Source organism: Dromaius novaehollandiae, unplaced genomic scaffold (assembly GCF_036370855.1).
Source record: "Dromaius novaehollandiae isolate bDroNov1 unplaced genomic scaffold, bDroNov1.hap1 HAP1_SCAFFOLD_133, whole genome shotgun sequence".
Classification (NCBI taxonomy): Eukaryota; Metazoa; Chordata; class Aves; order Casuariiformes; family Dromaiidae; genus Dromaius; species Dromaius novaehollandiae.
In genome coordinates, this window is record NW_026991328.1 from 17,034 (window position 1) to 26,887 (window position 9,854).

A 9,854-nucleotide genomic window follows, 5' to 3' on the forward strand; every position below is an offset into this window, starting at 1 on the left:
TTAACACTGAACACTTGCACAGTTTTTTCTTTTTATCCAGAGTAAAACTTGCTGATATGAAGTGTTTTAAGTTGCTGTGAAAGTTAGATGGGAGATTGTTGCTAATCAACAATATTTTATTACATAAGGATTTAAACCAGGTCGTATTTATGGTAGGAGTTTGGCCTGCGAAGAGAAACAAATATATACTGCTCAAATTGCATTAGGCTACTTTTTGTTTTAGGAAATAGATAGCTAATTACTGGTGAAATTTAAACAGTACTTCAAAAATACTCTATGGAAATAAGGCAACAAATGTATTTAAAGATGACTGCTAAGGTTATCTATAGAACGGATACTGAGATATCCTCTGGTCATGGTAAGGTCCCTGCTGTGCTGAATACTAAGCATTTATGATGACAATACTCTCCTTTGCTTCAGCAGTGCCGGACCCAGTCTTGAAGATCTAATGTAAGATGGTTGTCTATAAAAGCCTCTTAGCACTTCCCAAAGTAAGGCTATAGAGGCTACAATAGTGAAATGATTGGTAATACAGTAATCTGCTTTACAAAAGCCCTGAGAGAGGGAGAGAGAGAGAGAGAGAGATCTATATATAAGTATATATATATTTAATAATGAGAGAATTTCAAATGGACTAGAACTTGATTTGCTTCTTAGGAACTGGCAGAAGCTGAATCCTAGATGCTGCTCATACTGCTTAAATCCTTGTATATGTAGGTAATGTGAGATCTTTTAATTTGTTCATGATTTTTAGTCTTTTCCAGCTCTGCTGTAAAACAGTTCTTCTAGTAGAAGTGATCTGTCACATACAGAACTGAGGAAGAAAGATACACAAAATAGAGTTTAAATAAGATCGTATCATTAATTTCTTTCTTTTTTTTTGCCTAATGTTTCAGATTTTTCTTCTTGACTGTCCTCCATGTCGGGTTGCAATGATTCTTTTCAGGTAATGCCCCATCCTTGCTGCATTTCTGTCTACTTGCATGGTGTGCTTAGAAGTTGATTGTGGCTTAAGTCATAAAATAGTAAGATACGCATCCAGCCCTTAGTTAGAAAGACATACTGGCTGGACTGAATGATGAGACCTTGAAAAGGGTCATGGCTTCAGCTGTGGGTGCTGAGTCCACTGACCCTTGTTTCTTTTGTACTGGTGGTGGTTTTGGTCTCACAGGCAACACCTATTCGCGCAGTAGTTGATGAGAGCACAGGTGTCCTTCTACAGAATAACCTATGGGCTTGTTAAATGTATGTCATGTGCCTCGTACTTTCTGATTATCTTCACTAAAAATTAGTAGCTGATCTTCATGGAAGGCCATATGTACAGTATGGGTCTATTTTTTAAAATGTGGAGATAAGTTAAATAGTTAAAGCAGATTCCTACTGATTTGGGTATTTCTCAAATGTGTGCAATCTTTTATTGTTACTAACTTTAGGAAGTGGTCTAATGGACTAGTGCAGTAGAGTCCAGTAAACAGCCCATACTTTTTATAGGTTCTTACCTATAGAGTTCTTGCTCTCAAAGGCCCTCTCTCATGTGCGTTGCATGATAGGGGTACAGCTAGTATATTGTGAGGAGGGTCATGGGACTTCCCAGACAGAATGATAATCAGGAATGGCTGTAGTTGCCACCGTGACAGTTCACTCGGCTCTTTCTTCTCTTAGTCTAGGCAGTGACTGGAAAATATGATGCTGGGGGCATGCCTCATGAATTGTTTTGGAGGTGCTACTGTCTCACTACAACTTTTTCCTGCTGCTCCTTATTTGGGCAGGGAGTAGGCTGAATGCAGAGATACAGTACTAGTGCCTCTTCATCTCAGAGAGCGTGCAAAGTAAGTCTGGTGTCTAGGAAATCCTGGATTTACTATGCATTTGCAAAGGACTGGTTGCAGGGCAGAGGCTGCAGTATTTGTTCTTTTTCAGAATGAGCCTTTCTGTTTTCTGACGTCCTGACATATAAATGACATTTGAAGAACTGTTTTGGAATTGTAATACCTTCCTCCCCCGCCCCAAGTTACTTATAAACTTTGTAATTTTTAATAGAGTTTATGACAGGCAGTGGTTGTAGAATGAAATTTATGCTTTACTTTGTCTCTTATATAAAGTAGACTTAAACAGTACTGACCTTACTTCTGTAGGTCCTGATGCAACAGTGGTTCAGGGAGAGATGACTGAAAGCTGTATAAAATAAAATACAGCACTGTAATTTAAATACTACTTTCTTTCCCTGTTCTTTGCTTGGGATTCTCTGTTGCATCTTTACAAATATAATTCTTTTATTTAAGTGACTCAAAAATCAGACTTCTTCCAAATTCCCAAAGCTTTAGTTTGATGTCATGTACATTTATGGAGTTGGATGAAAGTAAAAACTTTCTCAAATGTCTATTTTAAGCTCTGAAAGCAAAATGAACAGCAAAATTTCAACCATTTAGCAGCCTGGACCATGAACAGGATTAATATGAACAGGATTAATATGAACAGGCAGTCAAAACCTTCTAGGAATCCAAAGCTCATTATAGAAAGCAGTCCTACTTCAGGAAATTATTAAAATGTTTATTTAAAGAGAGTTCTTATCCTGGTTATTGCAGTGAACAGTGGCTTTATTCAAATTAAAGCCAGCAGAATTTTCTCAAATTTCCTGCTACCTTTTATGAAAGATACACTACATAAAATACTACATAACTATACATAACATGTACATATAACATACTACATAAAAACTTTGCATTTCATTTCTAATCTGTGAAAATAATATCTCATCTCTCTTCTAAGGTTGCAGATGCATATGTTAAATGGGGCCCTCTTAGCATTGCTGTTTCCTGTCGTTAACACGCGCCTGGTGAGTATACTATACCTTTCCTTCTCCTCGTGTATTTCTTCCTACAATACTTTCTCTAGAAAGCTGCTTGAGCTGTCTTTAGAGGTGGCTAAATTACACAGATTTGGTTTAGGAGCTATACTTCTAAAATACTAAGCAAGTTTTGATGGTTAAAATTTCTTGCTGCATGTAAATTCACTGCTCATGGAAAACTTCTTTATTCCCATATCTTTGTTTCTGCAGGTATTTCCTCCCTCTCAATTAAATTCAGCAGGCTACATACTATTTGCATAATGAATCGGAGTGATCTATAAATACCTGCTGGATTTGTGTATTGAAGAGATATCTAAGACACTGAGAAAATGATGGGATGAGAGTGTTTCACTCAAAGCAGGTAAGTTAGCTCTTTTGCTAAGATCTTTCTGAAGTACTAGATTATCACTGAGTTGCTTCTTTTACTGTGAAGAACTTGCTGTTTTGAATATGGCAGTCAGATTACTAACACTTGCAAGTAGCCGCCTTTCTTCATCCCAGACCCTTTTGTAAAGCTATCTAAAAGGTGTTTCTTCTACATTGCTGGAGCAAGCAAACTACTTTCTGAAATGCATTTTTTTTTATTTGTAAGTATTATTTTAATGATGTCTGAGACAACACTATTGAATGCCTGAAACTGAAGAACTAGTTTCTTTTCAAGCAGATGCATATAAAACTATAAATAAAATTTAAGTATAAAAAGTTTAGACTTCAGAATGGCTACGTTGTGAGATGGAGCTGTCAAGTGTGTTTTCTTCTGGACGTCAGTTGCTACGCTGCCGTACCTTTTGTCCTTGTGTTTTACAGGGTAAATTGATTGTGGGGAAAAAAGTTAATGCAAAAAAATAGTTTATATCTTTCACATGATTAGGTTAATTCTAAAGTCTAAACCCTTTTGTAGGGTGGCAGCAAGTGCATTCAGGAATGTAGTTGTAGCATCATATCGTAGCTGGGGTGGGCTTAATCTAGGAAACTTTGGCAAACAAGACCAGTGAAGTTGCAGCAATGCAATTTGTGTAGGCTGCTAATACAAGGGCATATTCAGGGTTCAAGTTGTATAGTTGGTGCTGAAATCTCTGCTGCCAGTTTCAATGTTATCGGTACTGAAGCAAGCTAGATTGTTAGTAGATGTATGCCGGTCAGCATCATTTAAGCCTTTGAATATGCTATAGATACAGTCTCTATTTCAGCCTGGTGGCAGCTATTAGTCCTACAAATTATAGTTTGAGTTAGATTTTTGCTTCAAGTTATTTACCTCCAACAACAAGCTTTTTTCCTGAGTGAAGTCACATAAGAGCCCTCCTATGATCAAAGTGAGCACTGAGTAAATATATTTGGCTTTAGGAAAATTCAGTCTGTTTTACCAGGCTGTAAATTCCTGGTACAGGTCACTAGAATGGATCCAAAATACTAGTCTTTGATTTACAAGCACAATCACAAAAACTTCCATGTGGAGAGTTAATAATGTGGAGAGTGGTAGCGTAGAACAAAGTTCATTGTCCATTCCACCCTGATCTTTAAACTGACAGTGAACGTGATAGCTTTGAAAGCGGCTTCACAGGATAGCATGTGGCCCATGGTTAAAATGACATAGTGGGAGACTAAAAAACTAGAAGTGGGTACACATGAATATGGGAGATTCCTCAGGCCTGGAATTTGCCCAGTGTTGTTGGCGTCTGTCACCTGCTCTCCCCCCCAAATTAGGCACAGCAGGGTTTCTTCATCCAGGTTTTCAAAACTGCTACAAATTTCCTGTCTTCTGGAAGAAAAATTAGCCTGTTGGTGTCCCTAGTAATACTCAAACCTGTCGAGAATTAATGCTAAGAAAAGTTGTCCTGAATCTGAGCTGGATAAAATATTTCTAAGAATTATTTTTAAGAGTTGTTATGCATGCACATATGGGTGTGTGTGTGTGTGTGTGTGTGTGTGTGTACGTATATATACATATAAGCGCACATGCTTGCTCATTTTCTCAGATTTCAGTGGTTTCAGTAGTATAAGCCTAGAGTTCCTTCAAGATTTAGTCTTTTTGTCCTTCCTAATCTGGTAACTACACATATTCTTTTTCATACTAGAAATGTTTATTTGCAGTTTGCAGTTGTTTTTATTAAAACTAGTTACTGCTGAATAGAAATGGCATTAAATCAAAAATGCAAATAGAATTTCTTGATAATAGAATACTTTTCCTGTTTCAAATTAGGTAGCTTTCTGATTTCTATTGGATTTTTAGGAGTAACCTGTTAAGGTTAAAATAATACATGTTGAAATATTTTAATAAATCATTAACTTGTATTTTCTCTAATATTATTATAGATCTCACTTATATTTGGGCAGTGGTGATTAAACAGGAAAAATACAGACTACTCGTATAAAATTCTGCCCTTCTCTAGAGACAGAGGAGCCAAAGGACTACGTCCAAGAGCAAATATTTTTGGAATAAATACAGCTCTAGGATATTTTTGGCTTAACAGCTGCTTGCTAGGCTAGTCTCTTTTCTGTGTGTCTTCTGGCACAAGATAATATGGGTGATGTTTTATAGCACTGCAGCTTTGGCCCAAATTATTTCTTGGTAGACGTGCATTCTGCTCTATAACTGTCGTTGTAAATATCCACAATGACATTTTCCTGAAAGCACTGAATAACTCTTAACACTTAGTAGGAAGTTCCAAAAAAAAGTGCAATAAATTTGTCTATGCTCTCTGTTCCTCTGCTCTGATTTGTAATACCTTCCTGAAAAGCTTTTGACTCAGTCAGGAATGGTCGTCATTTTATGCCTCAACTTTTTATTTCAGTTTTGTGATATTTTAAGACATATATTTTACTGTATACATGGTTCATACAAAAATTTGTATACCTAGTTACATCTGTAAAGGGTTGTAATATATAGTGCCTGGCAGAAAGTAAGAGCATGAGAAGTTGGACACCTGACCCAGCTACTCATTTAGAAGTGGGGGAGGGAGATCATGCTTTTGGGCAGGTAGGTGGGAGAGAGTTCTCTCATTCTCAAGAGACAAAACATTCTTGATTAGCATTAACAATCACATGGAAAATAGGGTAATCTTTGAAGACTTCCAGGTAAATAGAGAAGAAAATGTTAAGGGAATCAGATTGTTAGGTTCCCGGGTAGGAGCCTAGAAAGGTGTAAGAAGAAATACACAAGTGCAAGATCTCTTTTAACTCCGTATCTATATTACATGGAATACAGTGTAGGTCCTGCTAGCCTAAGCCTCACAAAGGTTGGAAAGGAAGCCCATTAAAAGTTTCTCAAATAAGTCGCAAAACAATGTGTGGCACCAGGTCTGTGCAAGTAAATTAATTTAGCTGCCAGTGAAGTGTTTGGAGAATAATCGTTTTTGTATGAGCATGTGTGCGAACATATTGCATTAATCAAATTTTAAAGGAAAATATTTCTACTGGTTTTAAAGCTTTGTTTGCAAGCTGATGTCCTGAATATGTTGATATAGATAAAGTAAAAAATAAGACATGTCCTAGAGGCGTTGGGCTTACTGTCTCGGCTAACACAGAGATGGTGCAGTTTTAATGTTTCCAGAAGTTGCTAGACAGTATTATTAGAACTATTTGCCTTGAGAGGTACACAGCCTAAATCTGTTTTAGGAATAGAATCATACTTTGAGCAATACTTGCAGTGCACTCTTTAGGGACTATGATAATGTCCTACTGCATCTCTGTTGACTGTTAAGGTAACGATGCACTGTAGTAAAAAGTTTGCCCCAAATGCCTGTTAGCAACACAGCAAAATGGAATAAGTAATGGTAGCACATGATGTCATGTCTAAATTGTCTAAGTCTAACTGGCATAAGTGAAAATAACAGTATGGTTAGACATCCAGGGCTCTGGAAAGGTGGTGCTTTGGCTGCTATTCGTACTAAAGCCACTGATTCTGCATCTTTCACACGTATCGAGGCTACGTACGTTAAAATGGTATGGGTGCGTAAGTGCAATTTACAATCACACTTTTATTTGGGAATGCAAATTTACCTTATACTGGTGGTAAGTAGTGCCAGTATTATCTGTAGAGGAAGTAAAAAATACTCTTTCTGAAATTAGTATTTTGTGCACATATAACTCTTCTATCTTGGACTCAATTCTACAGATGCCTGACTGTGTCCCTAGAGTCATTACATGTGTGCTGGTTTGCATAATCAAATTGAGTGACCAGGAGACTGTAATGCCTTTTTATGAGATACAATAAACATCAAATCTAGCACTGATCAAATAAGGAAAACAGTAATAAAAGTTAAAATAAATGCCTACAGTTTAGCTCAGCAGTGCATTGAACAACTGCATTGTCCTAACTTTCTTGGTCAGCTTCATCTCTGTAGTGACAGGCCAAGAAAAAAATTCCCTCTCAAATTAGCAGAATTTGGGTATGTCATGAGTTGGAATCCTGGGGGTTTGCTCTAGCTGGATCTTCTGGCATTTGTATACTAGTAAAAATATAGTTGTTGTTCTTGTTTCATTATGTTTCTGATCCCCTCCATCCCTGTAGCAAGGTATTATTCCTAGTCCTGTGTTCCACCATGTCTCGACTCTACTAATCTTCAGCACAGACGGACTCTCTTTATAAATCTCATGACTGTGCTTGTGCATGCTAACGCTTCCCTCTGGTAGCAGATGCAGATTCTGATTCTCTCCCTCTGTATATATGCCCACCCTAACAGGATTAATTGAAAATGAGAACTAGATAATATTGGATAAAACTAATCAATTAATGCTACCTTAAGGGGTTATATTATAATTCTCTCTACTGACTGGATTGTGTAGAAGATGGCAGATGCCTACTTGAAGTTGAGATTAGGGTTTTTTGCCTATATCAGAATATCAGAAAATATCAGAAAAGGAACTGTTGCAAATAAAATCTGGGGAAACTGGTTTAGACCTTAGCACAGACACCACACAGATGGGTGCCTGATACTTAGCTACAGCCCTGGTACTCATTTATTTTAAGTGGCTTTGCTGTTGGCATCAATGCCAACATTAACATATCTTTATTTTCGCCCCATTCAGGTATGTGGGAATCCCTTATCTGATCTCTGCCAGGTGGACAAACTGGTGCCTGAGCTGTAGAATTGGCTGAATAATACGGTACTGAACAGTACAATAGTGTAACGTGGGTCAGCTTCTTGGCTACTTGCCGTTTGGACGTCTGCTGGAGAAATGAGTCTTAGCAGGACTGGAAATAATCTGTTTTCCAAAGGCCACTTGTGTTTTTGTTTTGGATTTTTTTTTTCTTTTTAAATACTTCATGTCTGTCCTGAGATGATTCTCTTAAACTCCTCCAGCAACTGTCTCTCCTCTGCCAAATAAGTCACTTGCTATCCTGAGTATGTTGAGAAGTAACCAACATCTGTTACATGGGCCTAGTAGCTGTTTGCCCCATGATTTCTGCATTGTACAGCTTTATATAGATTCCCCCTCTCCCATTTCATATATACTGTGGTTTGCTTTACAGGTTAAATTAAAAAAATCTGCTTGCGGCTTATTTGTGGATTACTGACCCTGTCTAGGATACTAGTCATTAATTTTAAGTTATGAATCTGGGTTTACTGACTATGTCTAGGAAAGCTACTGGTACAGAATGCCATTCCATGTTTACTGCAGACACCTAGCCTGCCTGCTGGGTGTGCTATAGAAAAGGGCAGAACTGAATTACTTTTGTTCCTTTTTCTGTCATACCCTGCAGTCTTTGTAGAGGATGGTGGAGGGAGAGTTCTTGCCCAACACAGTGCTTGAGCTATTGTTGCAAATATAAAACCAAGGCATAAATAATTAGCAGAGGGAGGAATACTACTTTCAGAAAACAGAGCAAAGTAGCAACCTCCCTTCCCACTGAAACCAGCTGAGCTGAAGCGAGTTTAGACTAGTGTTTTGCCATGCTTTGCGGGGCAGGGAGGAACTCGCATCTAAATATTAGACTTCTGGGCTCAACTCTATTCGAAGCTCTATGGTTTTGAAGAATTTTTTCTACATCTTAGTGCAGTCAATGGAAAGACCTAATTGTTTCCTCAGGGCAATAGCTGGTTTAAGTTGAGGCATCCATCATGTGCTCAGAGGACTGCCGTTGATGGCCGTGACTTTTCTTGCTCAGAGATAAAAGAAAGAGGTGAGCTCTAATCCTTCATCACATAGTTTCTCTTTTCTGCAGTCTCACAAGCAATAAAAGTGGCTGCTAAGGGTTTAGTTAGGCCGTTATACATAACTTACCTGTTCCTGGGATGAGAGCTTACTGTCTGCTCGCTATTTATTCTTGGTACGTCTCCAGCGAGCCCTTAGCAAGTGTCCCGGGAATTGTGGCCCTTTTGAATCTGCACCATACTGGGCTGATGCGGGGGCAAGCAGCAGATGTGGCTACCTTGAGCTGAACTCTTCCTGGAAAAAACAAAACATCGTACATCTTCTAGCAGAAGTTTCATCAGAAAATGTAAAAACTGAATAGTCTGAATGTTTATTGCAAAATATGCTAACATAGTACTCTGGATTTTGTGTGCGTGTTTGAGGAATAGTGTATGTCAGTATTAGGCTGTGTTTTGAAACACAGCATGATTTTATACCAATGTTAAAACCAGTGAATGGACAATGAACAGATTTTTCTTCAAGTAGCAACCTTTAAAGGAAAAGAACCTATTATCTTGAGTAGCAGGGTAGCCTGTACTCTGTATTCATTTAGACTGTTAAGAGAGCCTAGAATATGAGTTAGTAGAAGAAATGGATAATTTGTCATTTTGTCTTGTACCTTTACTTGTTTTAATGCCCTGAGAAGGGAAACAAGGTGAAATGCAGGAAGAGTGATGCTAGCAGCCTGCAAGGGAGAGAGGAGTTTAGGGCAAACAGCCAGCAAACCGATTGAAAATTAATATACAGAGTTCAGAGTAGTCCATCTTGATAACGAACGTTCAATGTTCCCGAATCTGGGGACAGGTGTGGATAAAGAAATATGTCATCAATACATTGGTCTGTTACTAGGGAAATACTTGTTGCTCTTGAG

General features: G+C 38.0%; 1 long non-coding RNA gene across 1 annotated transcript; it reads right to left on the minus strand.

The window, feature by feature from the left end:
* Positions 1-379: 379 nt before the first annotated feature.
* LOC135325806 (uncharacterized) lies at positions 380-9,224 on the minus strand. The gene is made up of 3 exons (XR_010386575.1): positions 9,074-9,224; positions 2,123-2,175; positions 380-814 (listed from the first exon to the last, which is right to left on the minus strand). It is a non-coding gene; the product is annotated as an uncharacterized LOC135325806 (long non-coding RNA).
* Between the last annotated feature and the right edge of the window lie 630 nt (positions 9,225-9,854).